General features: G+C 51.7%; 1 protein-coding gene across 1 annotated transcript in view; it reads right to left on the reverse strand.

Moving 5' to 3' along the window:
- The window catches only part of LINGO1 (leucine rich repeat and Ig domain containing 1), a 70,850-nt gene that overhangs the window by 33,650 nt on the left and 13,338 nt on the right, over window positions 1-23,862 (reverse strand). The window contains exons 2-3 of the mRNA XM_010223636.2: window positions 4,984-5,129; window positions 440-525 (exon numbers count right to left, since the gene is read on the reverse strand). The gene's annotated coding sequence lies outside the window, so the exon portion shown is untranslated. The remainder of the gene's footprint in view (window positions 1-439; window positions 526-4,983; window positions 5,130-23,862) is intronic.

Consider the following 23,862-nt stretch of genomic DNA (forward strand, 5'->3'; position numbering starts at 1 on the left):
CCTCATTAGGAAATGAAACCCCATTCCTTGCCGAGATGCTGCCGCCCTGGGAAGCTCCTTGCGCCCGGGCAGCTCTGATGTTTGCTGTCGCACGCACCGCCAGCATCAAACTGACAGGTCACAGATTCCAGGTGAGGATTTTTTATGTACAGTACAAGCTGAAACCTGCTCCTGTCTCCAGCTGTCCCAGCAAGCACACAGCACCGCATGCAGTGATGGAGACATCGTGAACAGTCTGCCCCCCTCCACCGCGGTGTAATCTTGGTCTTTGGTCAAAACCTGCATCACCTAATGCCCCAGAAAGGCAAGGTAGACCCTGGAGAAGGGCACTTCAACCACATTACAACAGAACCCATTCAGGCTTGGACTTGGCACAACCAAGAGCCATGAGCATCACACATCGGGTCACACCACACATCCGGGCTCATGCATCACCTACCCAGGTCAGATGGAGTCAGGATGCTGGGGGATTGGATCCCAGAGCCTTGGTGGGCTTCGGTCTCTCCTCTGCTTCCCGCTCATGCACTGTGGAGGAAACAATATTGTGCTTGGAGCTTTAAGCCTGGCATTTAACAGAGGCAAGATGCAGAGAAATTAAAGCTTTGAATGCTTTTCCCCTCTGCCTCCCAAAACAGGAGCTCTTCTGAGCATAATCTTCATCCAGGCTGATATTTAAAAAGCCATAAATCAGGATGCAAAGGACAAAACAACACGACTACCAAAATTCAGCAGGCCTAGGACAACTATATTACAGCTAAATCTCTCCTAAGTAGCTGCTGAAAGGACCAAAATGAACTGCTTAATAGAAGCCATTTTCTAATAGAAACAGAGCAGGATTGTTCCTGGCGAGGCATTGATCCACTGACAGCTACGGACTGGATCTGGGACAGATCTGGGCCAGGACACTCGGGAATCATTTGCAGCAGCCTCACAGAATACGTGCATGGAAAAGTCCTCTGAAAAACTCCCCCTGTGAACTGACATCATGGGAGTTTTTGCCTCTGTCCTCTGCAGAAGCCAAGAAGCTCACAGGGACACGAGCAAGTCCCTGCTCCCTTTGGGCTCCACAGCCCCACGGGGAAGCTTTGGCACCCAAGTATCTCCTGCACACACTGGATTTATAGTGCAAGTTAATGGGTTTTTGCTTGGTTGTTTTTTGAGGCACATTATTGACGACAATTCTTTGCGAACTCATATATATTTAGCAACGATTTAAAACCCAGTTCCAGGAGACTTTTTAAACCTCAGATTATTCACTCAACAGGCCATTTCTGAGCTTTGTTTTTCAAAAGGGGCATGGGAATTTGCAATGTTGGAGAGTAGCCCAGAGGACAAGGAGGCTTTGGGGCAGATCATACAACAATCCCAACAGCTACCAGAATCACCCCAAATATAAGTCAAGAGCAAGCCGATGGCCCTATTTCAGAGGACTGTAACCAGCAAAACTGTGCTTCAGAGGAAATAAGAGGTCCTAGCATCACTGCAAGAGCCTGGAGAAAAACCCTCATTTGGTTCATTAATATTTTGCTTGTACACAATTATTTTAAGACTAAAAACACATGTATTAATGTATTCAGAGGGATCAGAATCTGTTTAGCAAGGAAGGAGAACAACTCTCCCACCGCAAACTTGCTGTGGGCTGGGATCTGCTTCTCAATCCGCCACCCACAGCATCTCAAAGCCCTTTTTCAGCGGAAAGGCCACTCGCCATGAGCGAGCAGGACCCTTCTCACCTGGTCCCCACGGAGATGCTCCTGCAGGGAGACCAGCAGAGCCCTCGCAGAGGGGAGACCTTCCATGTTCACTGAAGGAAGACCCAGATGAGGCACAGGCTTGTGTGCAGAACAGCCTCAATCGGTGCCAATGCTTGTGAGCAGGGTCTTTGCTACTCACAGGGAAGGCAAAACTGGAGAAATGCTTTCCAAGATGCCCCGGAAATTTTCCTTTTGGAAATGCCCCTTGGAAAGCATTTCTCCAGCTTTCCAGCCCTGCGCCCTGACAAGGCTGCTCTGCTCATCCTGCTCTCCAGGGCTGCAGGGGCAGCCGCGCCGACGCCGAGTGGCTGTGCAAGGATCTAAGAATAGAGGATGCTTCTTTTAAGGGAGGAGAAGAAAAAAAGCACACACACGAAATCAGTCCTTCCTCCTCCTCCATCAGCAACCTTCCACAAGGAGGATCAGCGCAGCCCACTGTAACTGCACTGTTGTTCCATTTTTAATTAATGAAAGAAAAAACTAATCATTGAATTAAACTTCTCATTACTCCAGCTGAATACCCACTAAGTAAATTTAATTACTGCACGAATTGGGTTTCTCCCTGCCTGTTTCATTAGCTACTGATAAAGATGAAGGGAGGTAAAAAAAGAAAAAAGAGAATGAGAGATAGAAATAATGCAAACACAGAGGTAAAGGATTCAACTAATTTCAGAAGGCTTCTAGCACTGGACTGGACAAAGTGGTTTTAGGAAGACCCTTGCATCCCATCTCGAAGCAGCCTGGATGGTTTCCTTGTGGAAACAACATCCCTTTCTCCAGCCTCCCCTGCTTCCCAGAGGAGACCAACTGCCTTCCAGATTCTGCCCATCAATGGGCAAAAATGGGCTCAAGGATACACGGTCCTTGGGTTCTAGCCCACCTGCAACATGACAGAGGCTCAGGCAGAACTGACACCCTCCTGAAGGGCAGACAACAATCTCCAAGCAGCAGCTCTTCCCCTTCCAATCTCCAGCACCTCTGAAAGGCCATCGTTTGCCTTGGTGACAAAGGCAGCACCCTCCAAAGCTTCAGAGAAGCTAGTGCTGAGAGAACATGAGAACAGATGCCAAACGCCCGCAGTCCTACCACGTATCCCAAATACCAAGACACCTGCCCAGTCTCTTTGTATTTTAAGCCTTTCTGCTGGAGTGGGAGTCCTGCGAGCTCCGAATGTTGGGAGCTGGGGGCCATGCCAGCAGCCAGCTCCTCCTCAGAGCGTGGCAGGGGACATTATCCAGCTTCCTCCCTGCACTGCAGCACAGATTTTGTTTATGCCACAATTTTGGGTCTCTCCTCCTCTCCCCATCGTGATCCAGCCCCCCACTCCTCCCTGATGGAAGGCGTCAGCCAACATGGGGCACCCGCAGCCTTGGGGGCCGCTGCCAAGCGCGGCGCTCTCGCTTGCGGCAAGCGCTGGCGACGCGTGCGCACGTGTGCCGTGGTTTCCATGAGCACTTGTGGATGTTGATAAGGGCACACTTGGGAAGAGCTGGGGGTGGAGGGGGTGTAGTCAATGAAAGATGCAGCTTCTTTCTCTAATTAAGAGACTTCAGATGTTCAGCTGAGCAGAGAACATGGTTGGAAGGACTACCCAGGTGCTAACAGTGATGGGATTTGGCAGGTACCCCCAGACCATCTCCTTGTCATTAATGAGGAGGAGACCATTCAAGCCCCTTTTGCAGATAGGATGGCTGGGAGCTCTTGGGCATGCTTTGGGGGAGATGCTACCATCCATATTCCTTATGCCAACAGCCTGTGGCCCTCAGTGTCCAACTACTGCTCTCCAAGTCACAGATGCTTCCAGGAGAAGACACTTACCCCTCATTCCTGAGACTTTGCTAGCTCTTCTGACCCAAGCCAAGCCCACATGCACTTGAACCCCCAGTTACGCCTTTCCTGCCATGCCTGCAACATAAACCAACCTTTCATTTCCCTTCACCACTTCAGAGTCTTCCTGTTCCTTCTTCTCTGCAGCTTCATAACCCTTCTCCTCTTCTCTCTCCTCCCTGCTCAGAGCAGGAGGCTGGATCCAACCACACAAAACCCTCCAGGCAAATAAATCCCTTCAGCATCATGCTGATCTCCCCCCTGCCTGGTTCAGCCCAGGTCCCACATCCATATGTGCAGCAGAACCAGCTAGGCAGCCCACAGCCCAAACCCAACCTCTGTGGATGGTGGGGTTATGCAAGGCAAGATGTTTCACCATGGTTTCACCAAGGCTTCTCTGACCACAAGCTGTTTTGTCTGCACGAGCAGCGATCAAGCTCGTCCTGATCTCGTAGACTCCGGCATTGGCTTTCTCTCTCATCTAAATTTAGCTTCCACAAAGTCTCCCTGCTAAGTCACTGGTACAACATGTTCTGCCACCACCGGCTTTTCCCAGCTTCTCTTAAAAAAATTTAGAAAATCATCAATCCATAGGGCATGCCTCAAGATCTGATGCCCTCGCATGCACACAGAGTAAATAACCTCGATTTTCCACCCAACACATCTGCTGTGCTGCATTACAAACGATGATGCTGCCTCCTAGCCCTGTAACCTGTTCCCCAGGACACTTGGGCCCTTTCCCAGCCAGGAACACCCCACAAGTCATGGGCAGGTCTCACCCAGGGCCACATCTCCTGGAGCCCTCCATGTCATCTCAGGGATCCGCAAGTCCAGAAAACCTGTCCTAGAAACCCATTTCTTCAGATTTCAACCCCAAAAGCAATATATCTTTGAGAGCCTCAGCTGCCAAAGCAGTTTGTTTGGTTGCTTCACTTTGGTGGCCAAAGTGAGAAAAGAAAGCAACTCAAGTTGACTGAAATCAGATTATTTTTCTTGGCCAGAGGACAAATGGAAAAAATACACAGCCCCTCCACACACACCCCAGTAATAATCTGGGACTCAATGAAACATTTTGTTTGGTCTGAAACGAAGCTTTCACTTTGTTTGTAGGTGGCTTCCCCCCCACACTTAAGGAAAAAAAGCTAGAAAAATTTCAAAATGAAATGTCATTTTGAAACAGATGGTTGAAAGGTTTCATTTTGAAAATGTCAAAATGAAACTTTTCAATGTTTCACTTTTTTTTTTCCCAGCCAAAACCACTTGCTAAATATGACCTGAATTCGTGAGCTGTTTCTGTTGACTGAAACCCAAATTATTCGGCGCAGAAGCCGCTCACGCAAAGCCTTTGGCCCAACCCTACCCCGTGCAGGGCTGGTGAGGAGGGAAAAGCCCCAGGACCTACCGTTGCAGCAGAGCTTCACAGCTTCGTTTCCAAAAGCAGAGGAGGAAGAGGATGGTGCCGCGTCCGCAGGCAGGAGGGCCAGGGAAGGCCTGCCCGTCTCATGGGACCAGGCGAGGAGCAGCTCCGTTAATCCTGGAGACGCTTCCCTGCGAGCAAAGAGGACAGGGAGAGGATGAGGAGGTGTGGAAAAGTCAGTTTGGCCCAAAAGGAGGGATGTAGCAGGTGGAACAGCCCAACCACGATGCTGAAAAGCCAGTGCAGCTCCCAGAGCCTGCAGCCCCGGCCCTGGCCGGTGCGCAAGGACCTCAGCTTCCAGGACATGCCAAGCACAGGCCTGGCTCCCGGCCGCCTGCTCAGCTTATTTGACACCACGTTCTCCGTGCCAAGGAGCTCGGCGTCTTCTCACCCTGCTCTCAAGGTGCACTCGGCCATCTGCTCTCCTGCACGAGGCTTTCTGAGCACCAGAGCAGAAAAACCCAAGCAGAGGATCTGCGCTACTGGAGGACATGCACTGGAGAGATTCATCCCTCCACCCGCCACCATGCCCATGGCCAAGTCACCACAGCTAACCCAGCATCACGACCACGTTCACAGATGACCGAGGAAGACTTTGAGGCAGGCGAGTGCTCCAGTGCTATTCCCTCACTTGCAGCGGGACCTCGGCAATCACTCCATCCCTGTGTCCCAAGGCCTCGACTCCAGCTGGGTGTCCAGGGGATATTGCAGGAGGATAGCAAGGCTGCTGAACCATGTGCCCATGCCTGCCCGCGGCTTCCAACGGGCAGCGAGCCCGTTTGGATTGCAGAGTTCACAGGCCAGGAGCTTTCAAGCATGAGTGAAGGCCAAATGAAGTCTGGCAGCCCCAAATCCTTCCTCAAATTTGGGCTTCCAGACCTCAAGGGGAGAATGGAAATATTTTTAATTTAAAAAAGAGTCTTTCTTCTTTCCATCTTAAATGACTCCCATGTGCTGACCTCAGAGACCCTGCATTGCCACGGCTGTCTCCTATAGCTGCACCCCCAAAGAGATAAAGGATTCCCCAAGAAGCCCAACACAGCTGGACCATAGGGGACACCAGCAGGGATGGGCAAAATCTCAGATTCAAGATAATATTCTGAAAAAGTATTAATCCAACCAGAAGTCTTGGCTATAAAAATCAGGTTTATATCATGCAAGAGGCCAGCTAAGAAGATCAGATGTCACAAAACCGCACAAAAAGCGGCAGATTCCTAAACCAGAGACCCAGAAGTCACAACCGGAGCTCATGTGAGAGCTCTTGGGCCACCCTTTCCCTTCTCTCTGGCAGGGCGCTACAGGCAGCATTGCCCTTCCCACATAACCACCACGAAACACCACGCCTGATGTCAGAAAACCTGTTCCTGGGAGATCATTAGCCCGATTTTGAGATGAAAGAGGATTAGGAGAAGCTTAGACTAAGCATCTCAACGGTATCAAGCCACGCAATGATGCCCAGCCACTACTACTGCTTAGGTAACATGGACACAGATTCATCTGCTTAAAGGGGGAAGCGTTTGCTCAGAGAAGCCCTCCTTGGTGCAGAGATGAGTGTTCACCAGGTCCTTGGCCCCCCTGGTGCACGCGGGAGGCTCAGCTGCCTGCAGAAGACGTCTATCAAATCAAGTCACATGGAATAAGAGACAGACTCCATCTCAGCTCAAGCCTCCCCCGAAGTTCAGGGGGTGGGAAGCGGAAATTAAGCCCATCTGTTTCCAAAATATTGTGCTACCAGCGAGGTGAGAAGGCTGGAAAACTAAGCTATAAGGAAAGCAGAGCGCTCAGACAGCAGAGCAAGTGAGCTGTCCATCAGGCAAGGGATGAGGTGCTGCAGTTCACTACTGCAACGAGCCTGCAGTTCTCAGCACAGACCTCCCCTGCCACCAGGGAGGTAAAAAGGAAACATCCTTAGCAAGGGAGCCCTAGCATGCGAATCCCCCATGTGTTTTTCTTAGCATTAGCCAACCTGGGCAGGCACAAAGTCACCTAAGCTTTGCGGAACTCAGATTCTCCAAATTTGACACACTCAAAACAAATCATCCCAAACTTCACATTTTTGTTTTCCCACAAAGGAACAACGTTATAAGCTGCAGCCATCCCAGAAATACCCCTTTTTCCTGCTTCCTGCTAAAAGTGAGGCCAGCAGAGCATCGGCAAGGCTAGCCAGGGAAGGGAAGCGTGGGAGGGAGCAGCCAGGTGGGATCTGGAAGTGCTGCCTACAAAGCACCTCCCTGTGCCAGGACATTAATAAAGCGATTTTCAGGCCGCCTTTACCTCTAAGGGAGAGCAATGTGGAAGCAGAAGTGGAGCAGTAAAGACCTCCTGCAGGGATGGGGCATGTGACTCCTTAGGGAGCATGCAGGGAAAACAAGGAAGATCTGGGAGAGCTGCCCAGGATGGACAGGATCACAGTGGGTCCCACACACCAAGCTGAGGACCTGGCATCTGGGCATCACAAACCAGTACAAGAGATGTACGTGGAGCAAAACTCATCAGATTTAGCATCGAGTATTTATGAGCACTGAAAAAAAAAACATGCCAGAGGGAATAAGAGGGCTTTCTTGTGGCTGGCTGCTGAACGGAATAAATCTATCCACTGGGCATAAATTGTTTAAGCAAAAAATCCGTCTCCCTTGAATATTTGGGAAGAAAAATAGCAACAAAGGAAAAAGGAAACTCTGAACCCACACCATTTCTCTCAAGGTCAGAGCTGTTATTCTCTTCTGTGAAGGATGGAGAAAAAAACCCTTTCGCTAGGAAGTTTGTCCAAAAGAAATGAGACATTCGGGAGAGGAATGCACTGCTGCCAGCTTACATCCAGCTACCTCTCCCCGTTATAGGGGAATTATCTTGTCAAAGGAGCCGGGATGGGCCCCGCAGATGCAAACAGGGATGCAAAGCCCACAGGATGCTGGATTTTGCCCAAACCAACAGAGCAGAAAACTGCACCTGCACATGGGAAGGAGGAGGAGAAGCGGCTTATCGCAGCCCCGGCCAGCGCGGGGAGACGCGGCGTGGCGAGGCGGCAGCTCAAGGTCGCGGCGCGCGCATTAGCGCTCGTCAATAATTCAGCGCGCTGGGTCAGCGAGCGGAGCCAGGGAAGGGGCCGCTTCCTCCAGAGGAAGAACGGGAGGGATGAAGAGCCCCCGAGCGGTCCAGGCCCCCACGGCACACGATGCCACAGCAATGGGCACATGGGGAAACTGCGACACCTGAGGCTGAGCTCCTGCAACCCGAGTCACAGGGAGGGACTTGGCTCACATGGAACCGAAGCAACTTCCCATGGCTCTAATTTTGTGCAGGCCGGCTAGCAGCCACATCAGTCCGCTTGCCATTCATTTCCAACATCCTGATAACACCAAGGCTTTGCAAGAAGCCTTGGGAAAACTATTATCCAAGTTCAGGTGGCTGGACCTGGCCCAAACCTTAGGCAAGTGATTAAAATGATTGGCATATTTTTGGAAGCAAAACTGCTGTGCTATACCTGCCATCCCTCTTCAGAAAACCACTGCCTACGTGATCATAAAAGCAGATACATCTGCAAGCCTGCTCAACTGCACGAGGGCTTGTAGAGCAAGGAAGCTCATGCTGTCTGGTGCCTGCAGCCCATGGGACCAGCCACCCCTCCTGCATTCCCTGGATGTCCTCAGAGGCTTGGAAAACTGGGCACTTTAGCCGACATAGCTCTTGGGGGCATCATATTGCTGCACCTGGGCAGCTTGTTGCACAATCAGGGATGGGAGCGCACACAACAACGGGGATGAGTCTGCCAAACTGCTGACCTGTGGCTTGGGTGGGCTTCTGCATAAGGGAGACACTGCTCCAATGGGAGCAGAGACCCACATAAGGGTCTTCTCTTGGGATCTGGTACCAGGTAGCATCCAGACCCATCAACCACATCCCCTTGCTCCTTTGGGACACAGCAACGCTGCCAGCAGAGGACTCTTTCCTTTCAACTAAAAACACTTGCTAAAAATCAGGTTGCACAGAGAGCATCCCCCAAAAGCCACCTACCAACAGTGCCCAGGATGAGCCATGGGAATAAACAGCTCCACAAGTATTATCCCTGCTCTGCTCACTGCTTCACATGGTTCATCCATGAGGCTTTTGGCCCTGAAGGACAGAAACCACACTTTCCCTTCCCCATTTGTTGCTTGGTGTCCTAGGCTAGTGCTGTCACGTTCACAGAGGCACCACTCGAGGAAAACGCTGCCCCTCCAGTGTGCAGCATGGGCAGCTCACGGGAAGGTTGAGCTCCTGATTCCTTTGGATGTCCTCAGAGGACGCATGGTCACAGGAGAACAAACAGGAGCTCTGCTCAGAAACCATACAGTCATGGAGAAGAGACATAGCAAGTACATAACCTTTGCATCTGCAGCCTCCTTTGAGGCTTTTTTGACTCCCCAGGGCTCTCCAGAGCACGCTTGGACAGGGAGGTTTGTGCTGGCCTTAGGGTTACACCCCAGCACCCGAAAATCCAATATCCTGAAGTCTAGCAGGCGCCAGGAGAGGTCATCCAGGCACAACTGTGTGTCCCACAAGCACCAGCCGCTCAGTGAGGGCCCAGAGTAGAAGCTGCCAAATTCTGTGCACGGAAGCTGAACTGTGCTTAGCTTGGGAGCCCAAACAGGGTAAAACCTACATTTAATACCTATTATCCTAACATCTCCCCATCTGTCCACTTCCCTCACACGCCCGCATCTGCAGCATGCCAGGGCTGCCTGGTATCAATGGTGCTTTAATTTCATCATTCCCAACTTATTTAGAGCAATTAGGAGGCAATGAGTACACGCCAGGGGCCAGGATGCACTTGAATGGCATCCAAGGGTTACCGCAACATCGCGGGAGACCTTCGGATGGAATTATTCGGCTGCAAAAAAAACTTAAATGAAAAGGCAGGCAACCCTCAAAGGGAAAATAAGGTACTTTTTGCTCCTATAGGCCCCCTTTTAATTTGAAATCAGCTGACAGAAATGCAAAGAGATGATATTCCTCACTTAATTAGCAGAAAGACAGTGTCTCAGGTTAGAAAACAAAGCTGGTTTTTGCCTGGGCATCTGGCTGCAGAAGTGAAGAGGGCAGGTGAGGTGGCGATTCCTGGAGGGCTGCTACTTTAATCCCATTGCAGGGCAGTAAATTTTGCCATTGACTTTCCTGGGAGCAGAAGTACAAGTTGAATAGTCTGGGAAATCCCAACCATGAAGGCAAAACAACAAGGAAATGGTTTCTCCCTTGCAAATCCTGCCAAGCAGCTGGAGCACTGCAGGAAGCCACCCAGAAAAGTACCAAAGAAGCCATCGTGGCTCCTCCTTGTCCCTGTTTCCAGGTGAAATGCCAAAGGAGGGACTGGCTCCTTGTGTCCAATTTAGCTCCATGTCCACACTCCTCCTGCGCAGTCTCTTGAAGCGTCTGCCTGCATGCAAAAAGCGCTGCCCTATTTTTTCCCGGGAAGACGAGTACAGCTTCCAGCTCGGAGCACAGCACGCAGGTCTTATATAGGATGCTTCAAACCCATCCAGAGGGAATTTGGGAACAAACCGCAGAAAGAGAAGACTAAGCAGGTGACTGGAGTGAGTTTATTGCCTACAGGAATGCGGACAAGCATCTTCCACCTGAACAGAACTAAGCACCACTCCTGTTGACTCCAGGGAGCAGGGGAAGAGCAGCTTTCCTAGCATATTCCACAGATGCAAAATAAGCACACGCCACCTTTCTCATGCATTCCTACAGAAACTCCTCTCCCCATGGGTGTCTGTAGCTTCTGCAAGATAAAAGCCACCAGCAGGCTCTGGGAGCACGTTCAGGGGAATATATGCAAAATGCCAAAATAAGAGCTGCTAATAAGATGTATTTTCGAATGGCACCAACTTCTGATCTATTGATCTCACACCAGAAGATTGACTTTATCTATGCAATATTAATCTGTGCCACTTGCAACACGTTCTGAGAAGTGCAGATTGAACAAGTGCCATTAGACTAAAATTAGGCATTAAAATTATTATCTGCTAGAGGCCAACCCAGCACAAGTAACTCCCTGGTAGGCAGGAGCACCAGTGCACACCAGTGAGCACCCTCAGACCCTCAGGGTAGGTGCTGGGGCTGTGCACAGCTGGAGCCCTGCACCAAGCAGGGCATCTCCATGGCCACTCAAACACATCCAGGCCACTTTATGGCTTCACCACGCACATCCCGTGCAGCCCACATCCCTTCTTGGGGGCACAGAGCCCCCCGTGTGCCCTGCCATCCACCCAAACCACCCTTGGGTGCATCCCCGTTTCCCTGTGGAGGTTACTGTGATCTCGAGACCGTGGTCCCGATAGAAGCAGGGAAGCCAAGTTGTTCAGCAGAGGGTTTTACAAGAGCTGAAATCACTCCAACTGGGTTTCAGCCAAATGTTTTAGCTTGCTTTCAAAAACAAGGCCAGCCCATAGCCACTTGTAATGATCCAATCGACTGCTCGACACTGTGCGCTAACAGAGACAAGTTGCCTCCTTTAGGCCACTACATCACAGCTGAGAGCACCAGGAGAGGAAGATGATGGGCTCGGAGAGGAAGAGCATCCTTCCCGCACGCCGCTCCAGCTGCTAACGGGAGTGCCAGAGCTCTCCAAATGCCGCTGCAGAGAAGCCATAAAGCCCTCAACCTGCACATTACGTATTTGCAGGGGTACCCATCAAGAAAGGGCTGTCTCCAAATGCCACACAAGAACCTACAGCAGAGCAACTGCAGCCTAGAGAGAGCAGCAGCTCGGGCAGAGCCCTATGGTGCCCGCAGCTGGGGCAGAGAACTCATGGGGGTGCTCAATCCATCACATTTAACCAAGGGGAGCTGCATGGATCAGGCTCCTATATCAGGAGCTCAGGAAAGCCCCACAGTGCAGCCACTGACTCCGCAAGTGCTTCAAAACCCACCTGCATCTCCAGGGCTCCGCTCTCCAGGCAGCTGCTCCCATGGGAAAGGTGCTTCTGGAGCCACCCCAGCACAGGCCATGGGTATCCTCTCCTGCAGGCCACACTCCTACAGGATTTGAACACCAGGACAGAGGCTACCCCACATATAGGGATGATGAACCAAATCCAGGCCAGGAACCCATCCAGGAGCAAAAGGAGATGGTGCTGGAGCCAAGTCTTCCCCTCCCAAAAGCTTGCAAAAGAAATGGAGGCCCCAACCTGAGCTTAAACAGGGGCCTGGTGTGGCTAGAGCCCCAGGTGAGACTCATCAGGGCAGTTAAGGCCCATTAGCACCGCAGAGCACCCTGCACAGCTCCCAGCTGGCTCCATGGGGCAAGAAAGGTTCAGCCCCAGCAAAAGCACAAGTGGGAAAACACGTTCCATGGTCCTGTCCCACTCAACTCGGCTCCAAGGCTGTGACCCAGAGCCTGCACATCCTTGTGCACGTGCAAATAAGGAAATTTGCACTATATCATTAAACAACAGTGCAACTTTATGATACAGGTCGTATAGGTAAAGCACCCAGAACATGGCACAGCCCCATCATGTAGGGGTCTGCAAGCTACACAGGCATTTTGAACCCCATCTATTTGAGCCAGGGCAAAGAGGGGGTTATCATGCATGTAATGGGTCTGGTTGTAAGAAAGAACCAGGCTTTGGACTCTGCGTTTGTTCGTAAATGCTCACAGCTCGGGGGGAAAGACACAGCAAAAGCCTCATCCAAATGTAATGCTGGTATGAATAGCACGAGAGCTGCTCCAGATGGAGATGTTGGGAACGGGTAAGCAGTACTCAACTAGCTTCTGCTTCACTAATGGCAGAGAAAAGAAATAAAGAAAAAAATATAAAGCCTAGAGGCAGAAAAGCCAAAGGAGCCAAAGGGTGGCAAGAAACAAGGACAACTGAAAACCCACAAGCAAAAGATGGTATCGAGAGGCAGAACCGTCTGTGCTTAGCAAGGGCAGTGCAGCTCCTGGCGATGAACACCAAGGGTTAAAATTTGCAACAGTTACTTTCCGAGAAATGGAAAATATCACAGCTCTGGCAACACATACTCGTTTTTTCTTTCCTAAAACAATGTTAGATTTTAGGATTTAAAAAAAAATGGATCTGGGCAAAGGAGTGCATTGACATTAGTGACAGATGGGATGGAAAAATTTTGTTTGGAAAAAATATCTTCTTTTGAGTCACACGCGTGCAGAAATGAAAACAACTTAACCCCTCCACTTCCCACATCCCAGGTACATGTTTTAATGCGCCAGCAAAGAGGCAATTCCTGACGCACACCAAAAATATATGGCCCTTAGATAGAGCTAGCAAGTAGGGCTTGAAGTGCCCTACAAAGAGCCTCGGTTGTGAGGAAGAGTGGGACGGGAGGAAGGAGCTACAAAGCGTTTGCCCTTGCAGTAAAACCCGCTTGAGACGAACTCCCACCGCTGCTGTTTTGACAGCCCGAACGCACCCGCTCGCACAATATCTCTGTCTTGTTAAAGGTAATTACAGTTCTTCCTGTGTAATGAGATGGTTTTTAAAGGCCATTCAAAAGAAATTTTCTATAATGAGGTTAAGGGTTTTATGGTGTTATACATCAAGGGAGCTGGTAATTGGTCGGATCCAGGCAGCATCCTGAAGCGGGGAGATAGGAGCTCCTATGGAAAACCGGCTGGTGGAGTGCAGAGCCTCCAAAGCGTTCGGGTTCTGCAGAAAGGGGGGATAAAATGGGAGGAAGGAGGGGAGGAAAGGGGGCAGTCGGCGTGCCAGGTTTTGCATGAGGAAGGATCGAGACGTGCAGACACCTCCTCTCCACGCCACGCACCAAGGCTCGCGTGTGGAGGATTGGGTCAGACTGCTCCTCTGTTTCAGGGCGTGCGCCCCCTCACTGTTCCCTCCCAGCCTTTCCCAGCTCCGGAGTGCTCCGTGTTGGTCATCCTTCCAGTCCCTCCTCTGCTCCCTCCCAGCGGTTATTCCGGCGCACGTAGTCCGCGGCCCCCGCGCTGCCATGGGAAGGTCTGAGACCGAGGTCTGAGAGCGGCGGCTGCTTCCACGTGACACCCAGCGCCAGCGCCTTCCTCGGAAAGCTGCTTCCCACAGGATCTCCATCCCCCCTTGTTCCCGCTGGATAGCCAGGAGCGGCAGCTGAGACACAAACACCTGAACCTTGGGGTGCTCAAGGGCTTCTCTGATTGAAAAATCAGCCTCTAGACACAGGAAAGCTCAGTTGACACTGCTGCAAGTGCTGGGCAAGTGACAGCCACCTCTCTGCCACCTCTGCGGCCGGCACAGCTGCCTGTGCTGGCGTTTTCTTCAGGGCTTTTGAAGCTTTAAAGCTGCTTTAGCTCTGTAACCGGCTCTTTGCAACAGCAGCCAAGGTGCAAGCGTCGGGTTGTGGCTTTTCGCCAGCATCTCACCGGGGCAGCGGAGCTGCCTTTCCAAGAGAAACGCTCCCGCCAAGCTGTGCAGCTCCGCAGAAGGAAACGGGCTTTCCCTAGGGGCTCTCCGCTTCCTGCCTTCGTGGACAGCCGGAAAAGAAACTCTCCCAGCTCCTAGATTTAAAACCGCACCAAGGGCACTTTGCGAGATGCCACCAGTCTCTGGGTAACATACATTACTCGCCTTCTTCTGCCCGAGGAGTTGCATTTAATATCCTGCTTGCTTATGGTTCTTAAAGACCAATTAAATATTAAAGGCGTTTGCCAAGGCTCGGCGCTGCAGCGAGCACAACAGCGATGCCACCGCGTGTGGTTTCGCGGCGTTCCCGGGCCAGCTGGGCCATTGAGCGGAGCGTTGTTGGGATTGCGGATGGCTCGGCAGGATGCCAAGGGGTCAAAGATGCCCTAAAAGTGCTTGGTCAATGATTTAAAGCTGGTGGAGAGGAAGGATGCTCCACGGTTGCCCCGTGAACTCTGCTGCAGGAGAGTCCATGCGCCGCGTTGATGTGGCCCCAAATCCACGGCCTTAACCCGCTGCACAGGCGCTGGACGGCACCGATGCTAAAGCCACGTCCCTCGAGCCCTGGTGTTTCACGTCCCGGGTGCCCCGCACCGACAGCCCAAGCGCGAGCGCGCGGCGCTTCCCCGCGGGGCAGCCGAAAGCTGCTAATCACAGACCCAAACGCGGCTCCGCTTCGCTCAGGAAGCCTCAAATCACAGGCACCGCCTGAATAGAGCAGGCTCGGGAATTTGTCAACTAATGTGTTTTCATCAGAAAATACCGGTTTGTTGAAATTCAAAGCCTTCCGAGAAAGGATCAATTGTGAAAAATTACCCATTCCGCAAAACTTCTGGGGAAAGGCTCCAAAGGGTCAAAATGTCCCATTTTTGACGCGTTCGAAGTGAAAGAAAATCTATTTTTTAGGTTAATAAACCCGAGGTAATTTATAGTTTTGCAAAAAATGACTAGAAATGAAAAGCAACTATCAAAATGTTTTGAAATTATTTTAAAAACCCTATTCAGGAGAATCAAAAGGGGTTTTTTTAGGTTTTTTTTTTCTTGCTTTTACTTCTCAGCGCTGCTGAAATTTTACCTCTCTGTTCTCGCTGCTGGGGGGAGCTCATTTCCATTCGCTCTCAGAGACGCCCGGGGCTGGGGAGATGTTTCCTCAGCAGGTTCCCATCCCGCTGACATGACCCCACATTGATTATCACCGCTGCGGACATTGTAGCAGATGCCAGGGCTGGGATTGAACATTTCTGCCCAGTTTGCTGTGGATAAGCCCACGTTAAGTCACGTTTCTGCACCAAGAGGCAGAGCGTAGCAGAGGACACAGTGAGCACGAAGGAAAATATTGGTGATGTTGGAGGTTGTGCAGTTCTCCTGCTCTGAGCGTCTTCAGCCCAGCTCTGTCCCCACGGCATATCCTGATGTCAGCGCTGGCTCCAGGTGGCCAAAACGGCTCTGCCAGGTGCCAGCATGGGATGGGAATCTGCTTCCACATCTCCTCCACTCACACGCAGTGCCCTGGGAATCAGAAACCCCGATCTCGTGTGAGGAAAAGGGCAGCAGAACAGGCAAGATGAGGCCTTTCCTCAAGCACCAGGGGTTTCAGCGACGTGAACCATCCTCACAGGTGCCAGCACCCCCAGCTGCTCGCAGGGCGGCTGCCAAAACCCCCGGCGTCCCTCCCGTGTCCTAGGAGGCAAAAATCTGTGGCACGCGGAGCACTCGTGGCCAGCTGGAAGGGAACGGATGGAATATCAACGGCAGGAGCGGAATATCAGCCCTCGAGCACAGGGGCACCAGCTCTGCCCTGCTCCGGCGCTGCTGGGTCTATAAATACGGCAGGAGGGTCTGACCTTGCTGTAATTTAGGCAGCAGGCAAGGCCGTAATTGGATGCAGGGTGACACGAGGCCCTGCGCCACCTGCTCCAGGTGACCCTGCTGTGAGCGGGAGGTGGAACCGGGCACTCTCCTGTCCAACCTCAGCAGTTTGGTGCCACAAAGCAAACGAGCGGCGTGGACGGGGCCATGAAGGGCTGCATGGTGCTTGGCTTTCTCTGGGAAATGAGTTTCTGGAGGGTTGATGCTTGAGGGGCTCCTGGAATGCAACGAAGGGGTAAAAGAGCTGGCTCCACTAGGTCCCCCGCGTGGATTGAGCCTCCTTTGTGAGCAGAGCCAGTGGGGCGAGAGGTGGGTATCAGCAGGATGAGGGAGAAAGGAAAGGAAGCGCTTTTGGGGATGATCCACCTCTGACTGGGGTTGGTCCACCACTGGAGCAAGTGCTTCGGACAGCAGGAACATCCGTGGGGCAGGAGGGAGGAGAGGCGGTCTGGGGACAGCGATCCCGCCACGGCACAATGTCCCCCCAAGAGCGACCCAGGCAGGAAGGAGAGGGTGAAAGAGAGCGGCCTTCAGTCACTCACACCCAGAACGGAGGCAGCGCAAGGTCCAAACCTAGTCAAAGATGCCACCCAGCAAACGGGCCGCTCAGCGTCCCTGCTGCTCTTCCCCAAAGCAGCTAGACCCCATGTAGCGGGATCATCCCACCGTCTCTCCATCCTTGAGCTTCACTTTGGCAGCTCCTCCGGATGGATCCCTGCTGCTGCCTCTCCCAGGCTGCTCTCCAGAGAAGCACAAACGGCAACGGCACCACTGGTTTCTCTTCTGCGATGCCTCCAGACAGAAGATGAAGGCAGCGAGACAGTTTACGGTGGAGACACCATAAAGTAGCATGTACAGGGGAGGAGAATGATCGCATCTCAGGCCCCAGAAGAGCCACCTCGAGTGCCTACCCTCCCCCTTGCGCTCAGTCCTGCATGCTAGCGAGCGGCACATGGAGAGCTATTGCTTGGAGAAGCTGGAGAATAAAGTGGATATGGAGGAGGGAACTCAATCCCAACTGCATTTATTATCGTCTCATCTCTTGCGGTGCATGGAATCCACGAGCTGCTCCAGGAGGACTCCTGGGATGCAGCACTGCCAAAGAGCCGCTCCAAGGGCAAATAACTCCATGCTAGAGCCAAGAAAGAAGGTTCAAAGTTTAGGGAAAACTGGATGGATACACGGAGCCATTTGCCTTTTAATGAGGCTTTACAAATTGTTTCTAAGGTCCTGTGATTCCTCTGATGTGTCAGCGGAACGAATCCCTCCCTTCTTTTTAAGATCTATATTTAAAGATACATTTAGTCCCCCTGTTAAAATATCTCCCGATTCTTAATAAAATTAGTGCACGAGGGTTTTTATCTAGTTCTAACCCTCTGACTCAACCTCTTACTGTAACCTCTGAATCTTCTTTAGATCAGCAGAGATGGATGTTTGCAGATCAAAAGGAAAGATTTATGATCACTGGAATTTCCCCTGGAAACACCCGCGACCCACACAAGCCAACATAATGAGATCCAATGGCTTGAAGTCAACGCCAGGCAACCGCAAGCCGCTGAGACGAGTTTTAAGAGCAAAGGAAATTGAGCAACAGAATCGTCTAGCAAAGAATAAGCTGTTCTACCCCATGGGACCTTCCAGTCAGGAGCTGGATTTCTGTAGGAAAAGCTTTTCCCGTGGCGATGCCCAAGGCTACGTCCGGACCCCAGCACCACGTGCCCACGTTGATCATCACCTCCAGCAGGTACCAAATACCGGTTGCTGGTTGCATCCCTGTAGGCAAACCAAAAAGGGGGCTGCAGAAAGGTTGGGTTAGATGATTGCATTGATTTCTTCTGGCACTCAAGCTCTGAGAGCAGAAAAATGTCTTACGTTGCAAGGCAGCATTTTGCAGTGAAGCGTTCATGTGCCTGTTCTTTCCCCCGCTAATTTTTGCTTTGTCAAAGGTACTGGAAAGTATTTCTTGTGACTGACAAAGCAGTGGAATTTATGAATAGGCAAATTAAGAATAAAGAGGGAAGAAATAAGTCTGTTGATAAAAAAAAAAAAAAAAGCTGAATAATTCAGTTAAGGATCAGTTACTTGAGTCGATTCCCCCAGAATTTGAATGAAATCATTTCTACTTAAAGTAAGTTTGTCTTTTGGTTTGAAAACCTGCGAGCCGGAAAGCAACATATTTGCATTTTGCTTTCCAATACATAAACTGAGACTTCATTTCGTCGGCTTTCTTGTTGAATAATCTGCTCTAATTTAATTGGAATTTGAATCCTATAAAAAGCATTTTCTACTTAGTTTTCTACTGATCTTGGGCATAGAGATTTTGTGATCTGAAGCAGCAATACGTCTGTGTTTGCTTATTATCATACTCAGAAGAGCTTCATTGTTTGGGCTTTTTCTGCCGAATAATCTGTTTAATCTAAAATGGAATTTTGACTTGGCTCCTTATTGATATTTTTGTGTTAAAATGTTATGATACGAAGAGCAATTTGTTTGTATTTTCTTCTGGGAAGTGTTTTATATTGACTGAGGGGGGGTTGCTTCTGTCAATGTTTACGGGAGTAAGTAAGTCAACAGAATTACTCATACAATTAGCATTACCTGGCCCTAATAGCCAGATATTGAAAGACATTCAAAATGCAGATAAGTGTCTAGTAGGATAATTAAAAGGGTGTAAACACACGATCTTCTTTGCCTTCTCTCCGACTCTTTGGGTGCCTAATATTGTTAAAACTCCGGCCCTGAGATGATAATTGTATAGAAAATCAAATAGATCGAAACGAAAAAGCGATGCCACAGTCTGCACTGGGTTCTGCAGTACGTGAAAAGCATCTGCCCAGAGCCTTTCGTTCCCTGGCCTTTCCAAACAATCCATCTCTGCTCCATGACTCCTGCTAGGTGTCTGTGAAGGAATTTGGGGATGCTACAAGGCAGGAACTCTTGCCCCAGCATCTTGGAACTTCTGCGAGAGAACCCTTCCAGCATAACCCTCCTGGTGATGCTACATATACAGTGGAAGAGATTGATCTAGGACCCAGTGATCCCAGGGGCACCGAGGCAATTTCTAGAGGGGAATGAAGCAAAGAAAGTCCCTTTCTAGAGGTTGCAATGGGAAATTTGGAGGAGCCTGCAAACAAAAAGCAATTGCAACATGCTGACCTAAAGGCCAGCATGAGTGCACGGCCACCCAAGCTGGCACAGGCCAAAGGACGGTCCTGAACCCCTCCAAGAGTCTGCGGCAAAGCCCTTCCCGGGAAAAACCCTCCTTTCTCAGGGCCGTGCCAGGCCCACAGACTCTGCCACGGCTCGCAGGGGCTAATTACTGCACAGATAAGTACAACCTGGCATGCGATTTAATCACAGCAGCAATCACAAGAAATTAATACATATATGTATAGACATACTAACCACTCGGGTCTGGGTTATCAGTGAGATAAGAGGAGCTTGTGAGAGGGCAGGAGGTTCAAGCGGTCTCTATCCCATCCCCGTTCTGCACTACCAGATCATAAATCTCAGCAGCAGATAAACCTTGCTGCCCATGAGCAGTGGCAGCTTGCTGCTTGGAAACAAAATGGACAGCAGGAGCGCTAGGGGGAATATAGCATTTTATTCGGTGCATCAACAGAAATGGATTAATATAAGACAGCGATCCTCTGAGCAATGTCTGGGTAAAATATCACCAGGAGGACAGGAAAGCTACATTGACTGTGAGATAATTCCAAAGGGCAATATCATAATTTTGGTATCATTTCTATCCCCTGGGTGTTATTTCACCACTCCTGTCATCAAAACAAAAGCATGCAGCACTACAGACCAAATCCACTGCAATTGAGGCTTACAAAGAGACTCCTACACAGCGGTGCTTGTGACACTGATGAGTGCCTGGACATGTGTGCAGGTCCTGCCCCTTGCTTGCACCCACGCAGGTGATATTGCACCGGTACCAACGCAGGGGACACGCGTGTATTGGGTAGGGGCACGTGGGTAGCAAGGGCCTGAGGGCATGGTGGGCTGTTGTAGCCGCTGGGAATGCCAGGGAGCAGGACACAAGGATAACTCCCCTGCTGCTACCTCAGAGCCCGGTGCCCCCGTTTAGCTGCAACCCAGCGATGCACGAACACACCGAGACCCCTGGGCTAAACACCGAGCAATTACCAAGCGCAGGTGGCCCAAACCCATCCGCGTTCCTCAACACCAGAGAAAACAGCTCCCCGCAGCACCGGCAGCTCCCGTGCGCACGGATGAGGCCCCTCGCTCGCAGTGAGTGACAGCGCAATTTAGGGAAACCACCGTGTTCTCATGTTAACAACCAGAGCCCGGGAGCCGATGGCGAACACCAGTCACACCGGCTGATGGAGGCGGGAGCGGAGACGTGTCGGGGCAAAAGGAGACGAGAGGATGCAGAGAGGCCGCGGTGCTGGGGTGACATGTGGCACTGCCACCCCTGCAAGCCTGCATGCACCCCCAGCATGCTGTACATGAGCAATTAGGCTCTAATTGCATGCAGCACGTGTCTGGCACGTATGCATGTGCACGCACCTGTGCAATATAGATGTAGCACAAAATGCAGGCTGCAGCCCATAAACAGATGGTTTCCCAAGCGCTCCCGTTCTGCAGCACTACAGGTTCTGCCTTGCCTCGTGCCATAAGCAGTCCCTGGCTTACTGCTTGGGAAAAGGTGGATCCCCTGGTTTTGCAAAATTGTAAATCTCCAACACTTTGTGTTCGCTGAAAACTTTTGGAGGGATGGGGAGAGGCAGCACGCTGCCTTGCTCTACACAGGCTGCAATTCCCGCGCTGGCATTTTCCCCGGGTTCTGAAGAAAAATGTCAATAAGGAACAAGTTATTAAAGCAGCACGAGAGTGGAAATGGCAAGAGCTCCTGGAGGGGCCGCCCTGCAGCAAGGCCCTGACCTCCTCGCACTCCCTCCTTGGGGCTGCTCCTCATGCAAGCCCCTCCAGCCTCATTGTTTTTTAACTTGTTAAAGTAAAACAAAGGGAAAAAAAGTCAGGAATTAATGAATGATTCACACTTTGGCAAAGCCCTCTTTGCAAAAGAGCAGGAACAACAAGTATTTGGCAAGAAGGCAGCAACCGGCTTGTGCCTGGGGGTGCTTGCTGAGAGCATCCTGCTGCCACCCAGGAACCACTCGGTGCCACCAAGGCAGGACAGAGGGCGAGAAAAATCCATCCTGCAGTCCCTGGGCTGCTGATTTGTGGTAGGGAGGACACTGTGATGGTGGTTTTTATGGTGGTGGCTTCTCCAGCTCACCGGAGCTCCTGGGCCCTGGACGAAGGAGGAAAGCAGATGTGCACGAAGAAACCATCAGCGCTGCCGACTTCAAAGGGCCGAGGCTGCCGTGCGTGCACGGCCACCCGTAAATCAGATCATGCTGCTCGTGCCTGCTCCCAGCACGCGTGCCCTCCAGAAACCTGGCCCTCAACGGCTCCGGCTCTGCAGCATGGAGATTTAGGATAATGAGAGGGCTTAATGCAATTAATAGATGTCATGGGACGTGGTCTTGCGAGTGTAGCACAAATGAGGCTTGGATAATTGGTGCTGAAACTCATAGATCAGGGAGCGGAGCTTCGTGCACCTGGCAGAGGTGGAGGCTGGCGCTTGCTGTGGGGTGATGCTGTACAAATGGTCACTTGGCTGTTTGCAGGCTGCATCTGCCAAACAAAGTCCTGGAGTCCTGCAACCTGAACAGCAAACAAGCCATCATCTGGGTTTTAAAAGTATATATATATCCCTGGGAAGTGGCTTTATGCTGGCACGGATGCACGAGCGCGCAACCGTAATAAAAGGTTAAATACAAGAATATAAAAATTAAAAGCATCAAGTCAAAAAGCATTGAAGTCAAGCGATGCATCCGGCCCCCAACTCGCTTGGAGGAGCCTCCCTGCGCCGGAGCTCGTGCGGAGGCTCCAAAGGGGCCCGGCAGCGCGGGGAGGGTTAACGCGCAGCCACGGGAGCAGAAAATGAGGTTCCAGTTATTAGGTGATTTATTGGTCTGTCCTCAATTGGCACTCAGGACTCGGAAGAAAATGTTCCACTCCAGAGCATTAAGCGTCTTCAAAGAGCAGAAGCATTAAAAATTGAAATCGTAAAATAGACATGTAAATATAGCAGAGGTAAACGGGGCAGCGAGGGGAGGAGAGGAGCTGAGCTCACCTGGGCCCGCAGGCCGGGGAAATGGCTGGAGGCCCCGGGCAGGGTAACAACGTCCCCGCGAAGCCCTGGGGACTGTCCCAACAGCCCGTCCTGCACGCACAACCAGCACGTGGCACCAGAGGGGACAGTTCCCCCAAAATGCAAGGTTTTTCCTGTCCCTAGGGACTTCACACACAGCACAAGGGTTGGGAAGGAAGGGGACAGCAGGGGAGATAACGGGACGAGGATGCAAGGGATTGATGCGGGAGACAGCCGGGGGGCTGGCAAAGCCCTCCCAGCGCAGGGCCGAGTCTTGGAATATCCATGGGATTAATTAGTGTAAGAGGTTTAAGGGGCTGAGGAGGCCGCGGGGCTCAGGGCACACGATCGCACGTGGGGCAGAGCCGGGGGGCTCCGGTAGCCCCTGTCCTGGCACGTCCTAGTGGCTCCCCCAGGGATGCGCAGGGGGTCAAGCGAAGCCACCATGGTCAGCGGTGGCCCCGAGTATGTCAGAGGTGACGGGTGGGCAGCGATCGCGTCATCCCTCCGAGCGAGGGTGGCTCTGCACGGGTGACATTTTGTGGAGCGGGAGACGAGGGGCCAAAGTCCCTGGAGACCCTCGGCCACCTGCATTCGACAACGTCACCTCTCCCAGGGCACAACCCATGCAGGGGACACCAGCTTCACGCGGGGAACTGCAGGGCACGAGGAGGAGGAGGAGGGAAGGCACGTAGGTGGGTGAGGGGGAGGTAATCGCGGACCCGTGAACCTGATAACCGCGAGTGAGAGGGACATGGGGACAAGGGAACGAGCACACAGGCAACATCGACATCAGGCCATTCCCTCCCTGCATTTTGGCACCAAACCCATCTCTTTTGGCACTGTCACCCATTTCTTCCCCCTCCCCCCCCACTCCATATAATTTTTCTTAATTGGGAGCTCGTTAATTATCCCAATACTTTGCAGAGGAAATAAACAGCAATTAGAGAAACAAGCAGCAGTTTCGCTCGCTGGCAGCCACTCCGCGGTCGCGGCCCGGCTCCGGTCCGGGGCTCCTCCAGCTGCTCCCATGGGATGCAGGGGCTTTTGCCCCTGACGGCCGCGTGGGAAGCGCCAAGGCACCAAAGCAGCCAGCTGTCCCGCTCAGAACTGTTCTAAAAGTCATGAAATTGCTGTGAAAAGCCCGTTTTTCCCGCACAACAGAAGGTTATCGTGCTTTGAGAGCGCGCCGGAACGCCTTTTATTAATCAGCGTGGCGATAAAGCAAGCGTTTTAATTAGCATAATTATCCCGTTTGAGAGACGCAGCCCGCACCGCTCGGGTACTTCTCCAGCTAAAGGAGCGCGCCGTCACCGCCAGCCGTAATTAAGCCAAACGAGATGTTTGACCTTCCCTGCTACCCCTTTCTCCCGGCCGCATGGTTTCCCTGGCTTCGCCCCAGTGAAT

Source organism: Tinamus guttatus, unplaced genomic scaffold (assembly GCF_059628265.1).
Source record: "Tinamus guttatus ecotype Peru unplaced genomic scaffold, ASM5962826v1 Tinamus_guttatus_pri_ptg000004l, whole genome shotgun sequence".
Lineage (NCBI taxonomy): Eukaryota > Metazoa > Chordata > Aves > Tinamiformes > Tinamidae > Tinamus > Tinamus guttatus.